The sequence below is a fragment of the Pelmatolapia mariae genome, linkage group LG23 (genome assembly GCF_036321145.2).
Source record: "Pelmatolapia mariae isolate MD_Pm_ZW linkage group LG23, Pm_UMD_F_2, whole genome shotgun sequence".
NCBI classification, from domain to species: Eukaryota; Metazoa; Chordata; class Actinopteri; order Cichliformes; family Cichlidae; genus Pelmatolapia; species Pelmatolapia mariae.
In genome coordinates this window covers 34165180-34180955 of record NC_086246.1, presented here as the reverse complement: position 1 = coordinate 34180955, position 15776 = coordinate 34165180, and the positions used below count along the sequence as shown (strand labels likewise).

At 38.4% G+C, this 15776-nt stretch overlaps 1 protein-coding gene across 3 annotated transcripts in view; it reads right to left on the bottom strand.

Annotated features, from left to right (window-relative positions):
• Window positions 1-15276, bottom strand: part of nlgn1 (neuroligin 1) — a 273143-nt gene extending 257867 nt beyond the window's left edge. For all 3 annotated transcript variants that reach the window (XM_063467946.1, XM_063467947.1, XM_063467948.1), the window contains exon 1: window positions 14819-15276. The gene's annotated coding sequence lies outside the window, so the exon portion shown is untranslated. The remainder of the gene's footprint in view (window positions 1-14818) is intronic.
• Between the last annotated feature and the right edge of the window lie 500 nt (window positions 15277-15776).

Genomic DNA, 15776 nt, shown 5'->3' with positions numbered 1-15776 from the left:
TGCTGACTGTCGTGTCTCGAGGCAGCCTACTCGTGAACAAGGCTGACTGACTGTTGTTCAGGCTGTTGACTAGGGAATGTAGCCTGTGTGCTGGCCTGTCAGTCTGGATCAGTGTGCTGTGTGCCCTTGGCTCCTACGAACAGAGTTAAACTCCAGCACAGAGCCTAGGGCACTTCGCACACACAGTCCACGCAAGCACACACAACAAAATACACACATGCTAGCCTACGGAACAGTAAGGTATACGAGTACTGAGAGGATGTGTCCATGTGTTCACCATGTTCGACTTCTCTTCCTTTCTTTACCTTCTCATCAAACAGCTTTCATTGCTCCTACCCCCCCCCCCCCCCCTTCTTTCTACTCACATTAGAAAATTTTGTCACATGATCAATCTACTCTGATAAAATCAACTAAACACTTACCCCTGTCCACTTCAGGAAACACCCTGTTCTCCAAGAAATAAATGGAAATGCCTAGTATTGTAAAGTGGCATGTAATCTGTTAAATACATTGTATATCCATGTATTTATGATATACTATGAAGAGATGGCTTGCGGTAGGGCTTACAGATTTTGGATTGTAATGCGCTCCCTAAACCAGACTTTGTTTTATATATCATTTGAACTATGGGAATTTCAAGAAGAATTTTACTGGGATTGTTTTGCTGGGCACATAATTTTAACATATTAAAACATATTACCACCAAGCAATGAAGTATTAATAGTAATTGGTCATTTCAAGTATTTCTGTGAGACAAAGGCTGGATGTATAAAACCTGCAAGCACTTTTGCAGAACTGACGTATATTTCAGATGGAGGGTTACAGATGTTTTCTAGAGCAGGTCAAGGCCCGCATGTTGAAGTGTAGAAAAGCTTAAATAACAAAGCTTACATTTCTTGTATTTTGTGCATTTTTGTTGTAAGTTTACACAATTACTTATACTATTTTGTGAAATTCACCCTTCAAAGTATTCACTGCAAATTTACTGTGTGCTTCATTTCATTGGTTATTTTTTTTTTGTTCTTTGTAACTTTGTCAATGTGCTGCCATAAGTAGCTCAATCCATTCATACTAATGTTGAGACTGCCCGGTGTGAATTAACAGTTTTTCCGTTTTTCATCTGTTTACAATTTCAGAAGGAATCAAAAACATTTTTATTTCTCCTCTCTGGTCAGGTGTATTGCACACCTTAGATGTCATCTTTATTACAGCAACAGTTATATGTAAATTAGATGCAAATTATGAAATAGTGAAGCGTCAACATCCATTCATGTAGACAATGTGAGTGGAGAAAACACTTTTGTATGTATATGAAATTAAGTGTGTATATGTGCGTGGATTTATAGAATTTGAAGATTATCCATACACAGTATGATGTTAGAGCGATGTTCTGATTAGAAACTTCAATGTTACAAACATACCACCCACACAAATGCTGCTGCAGACCATGCACATCCTTCATGGCAGTGGTATTCCCTGAAGGCAGCGGCCTCTTACAGCAGTCCAATGTGCCCTGCCAAACACACACACACACACAGCCTAATAACCTTACATGAATTATGTGTGCATTAAGCATTCATCGGCCTGCATTGTATTCAATTCAGTCACCTAGACAGAGAATAATCAATGTGTGGAAATTTTCTCTCGGTCACAAAGTCTATCAGTAGGCATCCATACTAAGCGGCTTGGTGCCATGAGTACCACAGCAGGGATAAAATGGAAAGTGACCGGTGTTATCTGTGTGGGTGGTGGAAGAGCTGAGTTTTCCCTACTCTGTTTGCTTCACCTGGCAGACATGTTTTGCGTGGTTGCCAGGGGGGGGTCAATGGGGAAAGCAGTAGGTTGGCGTGAAACTGGCTTTCCTCACCACCACACTGGCTCAGCGTGAGATGTATCCCTTCAGGACAGAGGCACAGGCAAGTACAGGCTGCCTCCTGAAAGCTTTCACACACACACACACACACATTCAACTTAAAGCACAATCACACATAAAAGGACACACAATTATGCACCCAAATCACAAGGAACCTGTGCAGGTTAGATCATTATACCTCATTCCTAACCTTTTACATTCACCCTCCCCAGTATCCATTACCTCTCTTAATCACTCGACTCATCTTTCCAACCTGTGTTACACTTGGTGAGAGTTCAAGTCTACTTCAAAGACATAATTACTGTAGCCAGTTAGTTTGAGGAGCACATTTTAAAAACCTTCCTCTCTCGAGTCCCTGAGGTTCCACAGAGACCCTTAAGGAGCTGGTTGCTGTTAACAGACGACCACCTTCCATGACATCTCCACTGCCATTGGTAGGCGAATGTGTGTGTGTGTGTGTGTGTGTGTGTGTGTGTGTGTGTGTGTGTGTGTGTGTGTGTGTGTGCGCGCGCGTTACACCAAGTGCTTTATAATTACTGTCCATTCTCAATTTCGGTTTAAAGCAGTCTACTGTACCTCCACAACAAAGCTTGGTTTGGAGGCAAAATAATATGTTTAGAAAAAATATCTTTAAATAAACCACATATAATTTCTTTTTAAAGGAATATGAAAGACATAGGTACATAATAGAGAAGACAAGAGAAGAGAAGAGAAGATATCAGAGGACTTCAGTAGCTTTGTCTCTTGGAAGTACAGCTATCCATTAATGTTGCTCCACTTCTACTGTTGTTTCTCTACAAACCTCTAGTCTGAGTAATGCATGCCTGCACATAGACACACTCATGCACATACAAAGACACACTCCCTGGCCATGTAACAGCCTTAACCTTAACAGCCCTATCAGCCTGCCAGCACAGTCTGTTCTTTTCAGCTTCATCCTCAGGTGAGCTTTCAGCTAATACAAATGTGTGAAAGGACTTGAAGACTCTAAAAGTGACACCCTCTGGGGCAAATGTAAGACAAAAAAGAGCAAAGCCATCATCTCATAATTCATCAACTTGGCTTCACATCAACACTATGGAAATATTTATTTATTTATTTTTTAAGAAGTCCTGGAGGATATTGTGTCGAGTCTTTCAAGCTGCTTGCACTGTAGCATAAAAAAGCATTATTCAGCACTTGCAGATAATTCAGCAGGGACTGTCACAGTTATTAAATCTGGGGGAAAAAATTATGTAAACACAGCCAATGATTCACGGCTTTCACCACAGCGTCTGTACGAAGTCATTTCAGAATGCTAGCAAAAGGCTCTCATAACCTAATAGCAAGGGCCAGGGCAGAGTGACAAAAAGCTAATCATGAGCACTAAATGACAGTTCAGTGGGTCACTTTGCATAAAACCGTGTGCCTGTGCGACGCAGAATTGTTTTGTAAATGGTCACACCTGTTGACATGCAGTTGGGTGTCAACTAGGGCTGGGCGATAAAATGATAAAGATAACTACCGCTAATAACTAAAAACCTTTCCTCAATTGTAATATGAGTCATGGTCAATGTGAAATGGACAGAATTCATCTCATCCATGTTTTGACAGACAATATAAAAGGGCAGTAACAATAAGAATAGCTTCCTGCCAAACCAATCATGTGGTTGGAACGGAGTTAGAGTCACGTCAGATTAGATTGACACACATGGTGTAGGAAGAGCAGCCGGCAGCAGCACATGTGCAGGTGCATGGGCTACTCCAGACGTACGCACTAGTATGTTAGCAATGTGAGGAAGGTAAAAGACGATGGCAAATGTGAAGACAATGGAAAATGCGAAGGAAAACTTGAACAACAGACATGACACCCTGAGGGACACAGACCCAGGCTATTTAAAGTCCAACAAAGAAGCAGAGTGACATATACTGCAAACTGTGTCAAAAGCACGTTCCCCCAAAGGCAGATAACACCACACATTCTTTTTATGCTTCTGAAGCAGTGCCATCCTTGCACAGTGCACAGTTGACTGTTTACTTGCACAATGCATTGCACACACAATGCAAGACTTCACAGTTCCAAACACTTATGTACCATACCTTACAACAAAAAATAAAGAAAGACACTGATGTCATAATACAATAGCATACCTTATTGTAAAATACATGATATCAACGAGAGCAATCAAAATATGTTCAGTTTAAGCAGCTGATGAAAGTAACTGACCCTTGTTACCAAAAACATTTCTCAGTCAAATGGTAGTTTCCAGTGTATAAACAGATTATAGAGCCAAATAACTGTCACACTGCCACTTAGGAATGGTCAAGTTACACACTTGGTCCATCAGCTGTATGAGCATCAATGCCCACTTTATTGAGGCAGTACTGCACTTCTTTTTTCTTTAAAAAAAACTTTTTTTTAAGTTTATTTATTGTTAGCAATGTAGCACAGCTGAGTTAATACGTTATTTTTTATGTTCTCCTTTGATTGCATCTATTTATACCTGGATTTTTTTCCCCAATAATTTAAAACGGCCTGAATATGAGTTTATCTATATATACAGTATATTTACAGTATATTATATAAATATAGTGTTCATGAGCAAGTATATTTTTTTCAGATGTTTTTGTATCCATATCTACATTTATTTACTGGCCAAAGAATTTAGTTGACACTGTAACACTAGAAGCTTTTTACTGTTTCAGAATTAAGATTTTACTTTCACATATGTATGTATACCATTGCATACAGTTGCAGACAGGCAGGTACACACCCACTCCCCTCACTGGCAGCTAAACAGTTGATGTTCAGAACACCTTACAACTTTTTATGAGCGATATCAAGATATTAGTAAAGCTCACTTTTCAACAAGAACAGTTACATTTTAATGAACAGTCATCATAAACGTTAACCTGACTGGCAAATATATTAATATTAGCTGTTTAACTGTTCGCAACAAACAGCAAAATCAGCCATCTGTAATCAGGTAACGTAGTGGCTAGGAGCGATGTCTAATTAATGAAACAACAATGCCAATGTTGGCGTGAGACAGGAAATGTTATCAGCGGTGTTATCAGTGTAATGTTAATTGACAGTGTTCATTTAACAAGATAACGAAAATATTTAAGTCTAAACAGTGTTTGTCTTAAAATGTAAAATTTTAACTAAACTCCCGTTTTATTGTGTTTTTCAGAAAACATGAGCTCGGACCTTGACCTTGAAATCAATGTCACCTGGGCCTTGGCTCAAACAAGATTTTAAGGAGATGTGCCTATGGTATCAATTTGAAAAACCTAGGTGACTTCCTTCTTGAGTTATCGCGTTCATAAGATTTTTAGTAAACTTGACTTCTGCCTTTGACCTTTATGTCGCTGAGATTCAAATTCGTCTGAGATGTTTAATAGATGCAAGTATGGTATCATTTTCAAAATCCTAAATCGACTGATTCTCAAGTTATTACATTCACAAATTTGGGTGTCCACACCGCTCCTCTGCTTGTCTGTCCCACAGGGTAATAACAGTACCCCATCAGCCTTTTACAACTGAGGGGTAAAAATGTATTGAGTGTCAAGTATTTTCCTGGGTGTCCATACTGAATTTAAAATGATAATATATTCTAATCTGCAGATTATCAATCTATTAAAGAAAGGAAAAATACGTGACATCCACAGTGACATTATGGGTTCTATTTTTTGTAAAGGTATACTTCCTCTTTTCATTTGTCAAATGTCATGACTGGAAAGGCATGACATTTTCTCATAATTTGAAGAAATGACAAACTATGTTCCATTTACCTAATTCATCTAATGTAAGACTAGGCAACAGGACACAAACTTGTAACAGCTCAAATTGTTATGTAATAAAGCTATGGATTTATTTCCATTTCACTTGTTCTTCTAAATATTACAGCTTTTATCTGACCAACATTATTTAACTAGGCATTAACAGCTCCACACTGATAATCACAGGGAACTTAAAACCTCGGTAAAAAATTTAAATCACAATTTTGGACTCTGTTTTTAGAATTGTTACACCGCTACATAGGGCTGCTCGATTATGGCAAAAATGATAATCACGATTATTTTCACTGAAATTGAGATCTCGATTATTTGACGATATTTATTTAACAATAACAATGTATTGAATAATGGCTTTAAAGATTGTCAAAAAATAATATAAAATAGTGTGCAAATACTGATTACAGTGCAAATGTTTGCAATATCAAAAATAAATGAAAAATGTAAACATCTATGTTTAGTGAACTTCAAAATACTGCACAATATTTGATCCACGTCTGACTCCGCGAACCCATAATGTTTCCACCAATGTTCCCTCAAATATTTCATGTGTCTGAGCGAACACACAAACTCCCTGAGTGATCCCTTGGACCACTGTGAGCGACATCAGATGTGTGCACTGTGGTCACGCCAGCATCGAATCCATCCAAGTTACATGGTTTATTAAAATAATCAAATTACAGCATTTACATTTATGTTAGACTACTTTTAATTAACTGCTTTAGCCCACTTACAATGAAAATGTAAAAAATCCTGTTCATGACCTGTGTAGTATGTTAACACTATTGGAAGTAAAAATAACAATTTTGAAAACACAACTTTCTTTCTTTTCTTTTTTTTTTCATAAAGCTCTGACTTGTATTATGAGTATGAGTCTGTGGTCTGGGATAGTCCTATAACTCTCCGTCTGCAAAATATAGTATATAATGACCAATGTTGGGCAATTAATTATATAGTTACTACTTCAAAAAAGTAACTGAGTTTGGCAAGCAACAAAGTTTTTTGCAGCTATTTATTTTTTTTAATGCAGCCAAGGTGTTTTTAAATAAACATTTCAAACTATTTACAGAACAATCAGCTGTTCTGCATCAAATCTGATGCCACACAAATTATTTGTGCCACTCCAAAAAATAATTTCTGTCCACTATGAGATAAAGGAGAACAACAGCCTGATACCTGCAGGCCTGACAACAGGAGATGTATCACTCCTGTAACACCTGTAACATTCAGTAGTCGCCTCATTGTTCTGACACACACAAGAAAACTACTGACTACACTACACACTAACTACACAAGATTTGCGCTAAATGTATGGGCTCAAAATGTGGTCATAAATATTTTGTACTTGTAAATCAGTTTTGTACTTGTAAATCAGGATTTGTATGTGTAAAAAGAATTTGTGTGTGCGTAAAAAAGATTTGTATGTGTAAAAAGAATTTGTGTGTGCGTAAAAAAGATTTGTATGTGTAAAAAGAATTTGTGTGTGCGTAAAAAAGATTTGTATGTGTAAAAAGAATTTGTGTGTGCGTAAAAAAGATTTGTATGTGTATAAAGAATTTGTGTGTGCGTAAAAAAGATTTGTATGTGTAAAAAAGATTTGTGTGTGCGTAAAAAAGATTCGTGTGTGCGTAAAAAAGATTTGTGTGTGCGTAAAAAAGATTTGTGTGTGCGTAAAAAAGATTTGTGTGTGCGTAAAAAAGATTTGTGTGTGGACAGAGTACATTTTCTCTGATTGGATTGTTACATTTGTGATTGACATGACATTGACCAATCAGATGAAAGGAAGAAAAATAGGGTCAAAATGCGTACTTGTAACTTGCAGGGGTTTTTTGGCTAAGTCCACACACAAATCTTTTTTACACATACAAATCTTTTTTACGCACACACAAATCTTTTTTACACACACACAAATCTTTTTTACACATACAAATCTTTTTTACACACACACAAATTCTTTTTACACATACAAATCCTGATTTACAAGCAAAAAACTGATTTACAAGTACAAAATATTTATGACCACATTTTGAGCCCATATAAACGTCTCAAATCTCTCACATCTCTGAACACCGCCGTCACTCCTAAAACTTCCCCCCGTTTCTTGACAACTAGATGCCACGTTGCCATATCGTTTTTTGATTGGTCGACATGGTACATTTTTCGACCAATAGGAAAGGGTGGGGTTTTTTGGTTTTGTTTTTGCTCGCTTTCGAGCGTTTTCCTTATAAAACGCCGTTTTCCTTATAAAACGCCGTTTTTACCGTTTCTTCCCGCAGTAAATATAAACAACGATAGTATTCAGGAAGAAAACCAAACATTGCATATATTTTTATCATAACTCTGGTTTTACGTGGCCTATCAACACAATTTAAAAACTGGTATAAAGTCCACACTTTTCCCGTCAATTGTTCCGTCTGTCCTGCTCACATCTCCAATGGTTGTACACGTTGTCATTAACGTGGCTTCACTCCACATCAGCCACGCCGCTTTGCTAGCTAAAACACCGGTGTCGGCACATAAGGACGCTGTCATAGCCTGTCAACGACGTTGATTGGCTGCGTATATACGAATGTGAATCGCATTATTGGCTGGACTATAGGCTAAGGTGGCATCGTTCTAATCCCATACAGGAGCAGCCTGTCACTTACTGACTAACACTGCAAAACACAACTGTTAAAGTTTTAATTTTAATTTCAATTCAGGTTAGATTTTTTTTGTGCGCAACGCAGATTTTCTGTGCGCAGAGACCGTGCCAGCAGTGCGCAATTGCGCACGTGCGCAGCTTAGAGGGAACATTGGTTTCCACACCACTGAAGTCGTTTTACCTCTCTTTTCAACCAACGGCATTCTTTCTTCAGCAGCCATTATCCTCTCCTCTCCAAATAACTTCTGCTTAGCTTTCCGAGCTTCCCTCGGGTCCTCTTAATTGTTGTGACGCGTGTTCGAAACGCAGAGAGGTGCGCTCGATTTGCCACACGGAGCAGCGCGAGAGTAAAGCACGAGGGAGGTGCTAATAATCGGCTCAGTCATTTTTAATCATCGTTGAAAACCCAGATTGTAATCGAGATTAAAATTCGATTAATTGAGCAGCCCTACCGCTACATTCTACTTACTACACAATACATAGATATTCAGTCCTGACTGTTACTCTTAGCACAAATAATTCTTGTTTTGAAGAATAATTTAGTTTGAATGGGATTTCTAGGGACACTGGTCTGGGGTATACAGTAACAAGAAGCACTTGTTTACAAAAAAAACTCTCAGAAAGGCAAAAGAAGGCTACAGTAGAATGCTGCTGCATTGAGCCATCCCCCACACACCACCCCTCAGCTCAACATCACTAAACCAGTGAGTAACAAATGAAAATGCCGGTTTACTCGTTTCAGACTTTCTAATCTCATAACAAATGTTTTAGTACAGATAAGCTCAGAGAAACATAAAACAGAGTACTCACTTTCAACCACTGCATACAGCTACCAAACAAATCCTGACATATTACATTCATCATTTTAATAATGCAGTAACATTAGACAAGTAGTTGCAACATGTTCACAATATAGTAGCTAGCAGTTTGTTTCTCACTTGGAAACACATCCAGTTGGAAGATATTTGGCTCTCTGTTTCAATATTTAATTTGCAGTTTGAGTTGGATTCCCACAGTTAATCCCACAGTTTGGTTTCCAACATCGGGCTGTTTCTTTTTAAGGCTATTATTATGGTTTCCTAACTGCTATACTCTTCAAAAGTAGTGTTAAGTGTTGGATGATGGTTTTGTGGCAAAAGCAAAACACTTTGTCTGTATTACAATGACATTTATATTTTCTAGACCTGTTCAGCTCGTTCAGCTGGGCTCACACAGCAAACAAAGCAAGAAAAAGAGTTCACCAATGTGTCTATATAGACCTTTCTGTCAAATGAATGTTTTGTCCCTCCCCATTATTATTCTAGAGTTCTCCTTACTGACGAAATCAGAGAAAGGTAGAGTATAGCATATACTTAAATTTAATGCTATGGTATCTTCGCACAGTCCATTTTTGCATATCAGCACTTTAATCACCATTTATACCAGAAAATCTCATTAAAGCAATTACTCATTTTGGCCAGACTGAGACTAAAAATAATCTATTTCAATTGTGCTTCAGTTTTTTTGCATGCTGGCTTCTTACACAGAAATGAAGATGGGTGTGAAGTCATATGGTGATTCAGTTATTTGACACGTTCAGCAAATGTCAGCCTGCAACACTACTTCCTGCTAATCATGTGACTGGTAAGAAGTCATGTTGTGTTCTACTGAACATTATATGTGCATTACATATAGCATTTAATGAAACTGACTGTAAAGGTGGTCACATTAAAAAACTACTTGATGTAAAAATGAATAGACATATTTGTTATTTGTCCTCTAACCGCTATTTCTTTTTTTACATTTTTCTTGCAAAAACCTCACAAATTGCAAGGAAGAAGTGGCCATGTAGTTGTGGTTCATCTCTATTTGGCTTTGGTGGAGTTTCAAGTACTAGAGATGAGTGTAAATGAGCTAGAGTTCATTTGAGTCCATTTTGATCTATCTAGAGGCTAGCTCTCAGTGTCTTAAAAATCCCCTACATTACAGGAAGCACTGCCTGAAACGTCTGGGAAAAAAAGCACAACATCAAGTTTATATCGTTTTTTTCACATCTAAAGTAAAAAGCATGTTGTGTGTATTAGGAAGAAAATGTAATATAATGTACATTTTTAATTTGTTTATTAAAATTTTAAGGGTAACCCAGCGTGCACGTAACCAAGACCTTCTTAATCCCAATTCACCGGTTACTCATGTGAACTCTGGCTCTTCACATTCTCTTTTAATGAAAAGAGTATTGTGTAATCATTGTTTTTTGATTTCAAGAGGAAAAAAGTGTTTCATATCTGAACTACGAGGAGTGTGCAACGGTGGACAGCACATAATTTCTGACACCAGCAGACAAGCATTCAACTCTTATGTATGAATATTTTTTATTTATTTACAGATTTTAGCTTTACTTCTGTTTGCAAATGTACCTTTTTTATTACAATTTGATTAAAGTTTAAAGTATGTGGTGAATTTAAGCTTAAATTATATCCTTTAACAAGGTAAAAGACAAACCTTGACGAATTTTTCGGACATTTCCTTAGTTACTACAGTTTCTTATCACATGACATAAGTAGTACAGTAGAGTACATAGTCTCACATAATGGGGGACTCTTGTTGACTCTTAGATTTTGCACAACATGATAATACATTATCAGTGCAGTACATTATGATAGTTCAGCTGTATAGAAAAATATAGCTATTGGACCACACCTATTATTTTTTTTAATTCAGGCGTTTTCAGTCCTACTGCTACAGGTGTATACAATCCAGCACCTAGCTATGCAGTCTACCTTTACAAACAAGAATGAGTCACATTAAAGAACTCACTGAATTCGAGTGTAGTATTGTAAAAGGGTGCCACTGTTGCAACAGGTCATTTTGTGAAATCTGCTCCTAGTTATTCCACAATCAACTGTAAGTGGTCCAGTTGCAAAATGGAAGCTTTTGGCTTGAGGGCCACGGTGAATATAAAAGGCTCCTAGCCTTGGTCCTCTGTTTCCTTTCCTTTTGGATTACAGCATGCACATATGACTAACCAATGGTTCCAACAATAAAAAGAGAAGTGGCAATACATGGTGTACATGACAAGTCTGCAGTTAAAAGGTACTTCAACAAATCTGGGTCCTCCTGAGACCTCCTGTGCAATTCTGTGCTACAGACAAGGTTCTCCAACTCTTTAAACAAAAATTGGACTCCTGAGATGTTGCAAGGCTCAATTGTCTTCTCACTCCATTGCGCTGTTTTCAGCAGCACCTGCCATAAACAAGGTTCCCACAAAGAAGTCGCACAAAACAGTATTCTGTTTTGCTGCACACCATGTTTATCCCCTCGGCCATCCCTGATGCACCCTCGTGTCTACTTCATTTGAGCAGGAACAGCTTGCTCCATCTCAGAATATTTTATAGGGATGGGTCTGTTGGTGGAATTGTGACTCTCTGGCTCCATTCATATATCATGTAAATGTGTAAATGATCACTTCTTATGAGTTTCACATTTTGATACATCCTGTCTGTACCTTCTATTTTTAAGCATGCAGACTGACTGTTTTATTTCACAACCCATGCAATTAATAAATTCAAATAGATAAAAGAAGTGACATGAGCATTACAGCACGTTCCAGAGCCCAGGAGCGTCCAAATGTTGAAGCAGAATCTCAGCATCAAACTATTAAAGCCAGAGAAGAGGAAGGATAGTTTGTGCTCATACTCCTACTGTTGATAGGTTCCCCACAAACTTAATGCTAGTAAAAGTGTTTTGTAGCTGTAATAAACACAGCATGTAGTGGTGTTTTGCATGAGTGGATAACCTTGATATGTGTCTGTTTATATTTCCCCCCTACTTTACTTTGGGTTGATTTGGTTTATTTAATAAAAAACATAATAACTCTAACTGAATCTCTATTCTTATATATAGTGGGCTGGATCTGTAAGCACCAACAACTTGCAAGTGTAAACTTGAACCACTTTTATCTTAAATATTAAAGACAAATTAGCTCAGTGAAAATCCCTGTGCCCTCTCTGTAGCTCTGTCAATACTTAATTTATTTTGTGCTGTCTCAGGAAAGAAAGAGGCATATTTAAAATCCTCTAATTGTTTCTTCATCGCCACGATTCGAGTGTAATTAGATCTTAAAATATGGTACATTCAGCAGTGTTTCTATACCACTGATTCAACAATACATAATCTTCACTTTACCACTTAAAACACTTAAATAGGTGCCGTTTCCATATGACCAATTTAAAAAAGCGTTTAGTAGTAAGTCATGGCTTGTCTATTTATTAGTAACGACACAGATATGAGTAGAATAACCAGCGCTCTCATGTCTGGGGAGAAAAAAATACCTCAAGAATGTTGGTAAATTGTTAAGAAGGAACGGGCTGGAGTTTATATTCAGCTCAGATCAGTGTTCATAGTGTTGAATTTGGAGGATTATTCCCAAGGACCAAACCCAGTGGCACAAAAACAGTTTAAAGTAGAACTTCCCTGCTTTACACAAGAGAAACTTCCAAAAGAAATAAATAAAAACTTAAAAACAAATAAATAAAAACCTAGTGGAGAGTGAGGTGAAACAACAGGACCACAGCATGAGTCACCAACAAATCTATAATTTACAAACTAGCTCCCTGCCATGCACAGAACTGGTATATGAGAAGGAAAGTAGAAAAATGTGGGTTAAAAAGGATAGAGGTGTGTGATGAGAAAAAAGAAGATCACACTGATGAGTGGCGAATGGACATTTTCTTTCAGGGCTAAGCTATGTAGATCAGATCCCCTGAGACAGAGAGGTATGAACTGACTGCCCCCTACCCCTACCTCCATCCAAATCACACATACAAACACATCCACAGCAAACACAGCAACGCGAAACTTCATTAAAAAGGTCATCTGCAGAGCATGTCATCATCAACTACTGCCAGGAACAGTGTTCCGCTCACGTGATTGCACTCCTTTCACTTTTCATCCACATCTCATTACTAGATGAATGAAACAGTTTAGCCTTGAGATTTCTTATACTATGCTTTCCGTGTTTATTCCAGAATGTCATTATGAGTTATGCCATGTCTTTCTTTTAATTTAATCAAGTGGGCCCTAAGGTGCTTTAATTACATACTGTGGTAATTTGGGGTAGGTGGTAGTGGCGGTGGCATATGTAGTCCGGGGAATCCGCATTCCCTAGTTTAGTTACTATATCTTTGGAAATCTCAACAAATGCATTAGTATCTTGATCTGCTGTGCTGCCTTTGAACAGTAGCCTATTTGAAGCAAATACATAAATATGCATGATTGTCCAGCCTTGATTGGGATCTTCGGGGCATTTGAAAAGATGCTCTAATAGCTCAAGAAGTGCAGACATTTCTGTACCTGAGCTCTTTCTCACCTTCTCACCTTCTCAAAAGGTACCTGATCTGGGCTGAACTTAAAGGGGTGTAAGGGTAACGGGGTAAGGGGTAATGCCATTAAATAATGTATCTGACCGGAGTACATCGAAGCATCCACGCGTCCTTTTTTGCTGCATTTGTGTGTGTGTGTGTGTGTGTGTGTGTGTGTGTGTGTGTGTGTGTGTGTGTGTGTGACAAGTCGCTGAGGCGTGCACACACAAATACCGCATTCATCCAGTTTTATATGATGATGGTGCCCCCGCAGCGGCCAACGGGCGCAACTTTCCTCCTCCTCCTGGATCGAGGAGAGGATAGAGAGACTCCATTCAACACACACACACACACACACACACACACACACACACACACACACACACACACACACACACACACACACTTTATGAATCTCCCTCCATCCTGACCCTCAGCAATCAGCCTGAGAGGAGGTTTGCATTCATTTGATTACCAAGAGAAAACGAAGACGAAAATTTCGATAAATGTTAAGTATCAGCTGCACACCAAACACATTGCCTCAAACGTTTAATGCTGATAAAAAAATATATATATATTTTTAAAATATTTTCTCTTCATTAACAGAAGCTCATCCTGAACAGTGACAGAAATGTACGCTCACAAACAGTCTGCAGGTGGCAAACGATCGACCGACGGTAACGAATATCAGTTATATGTCATATTTCAAAAGCAAGTCAGTATTTTTAAGAAAAACAAGAACCACTGAGCCTTTTCACCTAAAGGTTTCTTTTCTAAAGCAAGTATTTTGCGCAGCTTGGTCGGCGAGAGTGCGCAGCTCTGTGCGTTCATGCGCTTGGAACGGAGTGAGAGAGTCAAAAGTGGCAGACAGAAGAAGACGAGATGCTGCTTTCTGCTGTGCACGGGACGCTCATCAAGGCGCAGATCCTCCCATGACTTACATCTTAGACTAAGAAGAAACAGGGTCATTTGGAGATGTTTAATGGCATTCGTTATTTCAACCACATAAACTTGTCCTCGACCACATCTTGTAAATAATTCTGCAGTGTAAATCATGAAGTAAAAAACAAAAAACAAAAAACAAAATCAACCCACTGCATCACAGTTGCTGATTCTACCGGTGAATTCTCAAAGCCCACAGAAACCCGACAGTGCTCACAGAGTTAAGTATGAGCGTGTGTTTACCGTTAAGAAACGATCCCATCCGCTGTTTTTTTCCACCTCAGACAATATTCCTCTGTGCCTTAAGTCCCGTTAGGTTAAGGTCCAGTCCTCCCAAAAGCCACATAGTACCCCTGAAAAAATCCAGACGCTCAAGCGTTGGAAATAAGCCTTGGAAATAAGACTGGCGCACTTTTCACTCCAGAGGGTAGAAACTCGGGTTAAATGCGGTCCAACATTTACACACGGGCAGAAAGAAATTAAGGAAACCCTTTTAGTCCAAAACAAGTGCTCCGTTAATCCAAAATGGTTTTTTTATTCACAACTACAAAATTCTCCTGTGACAGAAGAAACCATTACGCTCCGGGTCTTTTGACGCGAATCGGTCTACATGTTAATGACGGTCACGTTAGAGAAAAAGAAAGAACAGTGGGATTTTTTCCCCCCCATCGTCCGCTCCTCACGATTCAGGTTGCACTTGGCTGATAAAACGCCGTCCTCTCTTTCTCGCTCTCTCTTCCTCTCCCCCCTCCTCCTCCTCTCCTCCAGCCCCCAGTCTCTCTCGGAAGCTTTCGTGGAGCAGAGACGCACCTAGCGGCCTAAGAGGGAACTCCACAGCCACATGAGTTTATTCCCACCCCGCCCCCTATACAGACTGCTCTTAAAGAAACATTAAAATGTGAGACTTTTTTGTGTGTGTGTAAAAAGAGAAATCAATAAAACCTTCGTGAAGTATGATTTGAAAAGTTAGACCACCATTCAAAGTAAATTCCTATTGCCCAGTGGTGTACAGTAAAATATCTTTAACACCCATGCTTTATGAATAATTATAAATAATAATGTTTGAAAATATTAATATTAAAAGTAGTATTCAAAATGTATTGTTTTGTATTTTGAAGCCTGTTTCATATAAGCTACTACAACAACATAAAACACAACATTTTTGCATTACCTTAAAATAAAACAAGTAAATAGTGCAAAT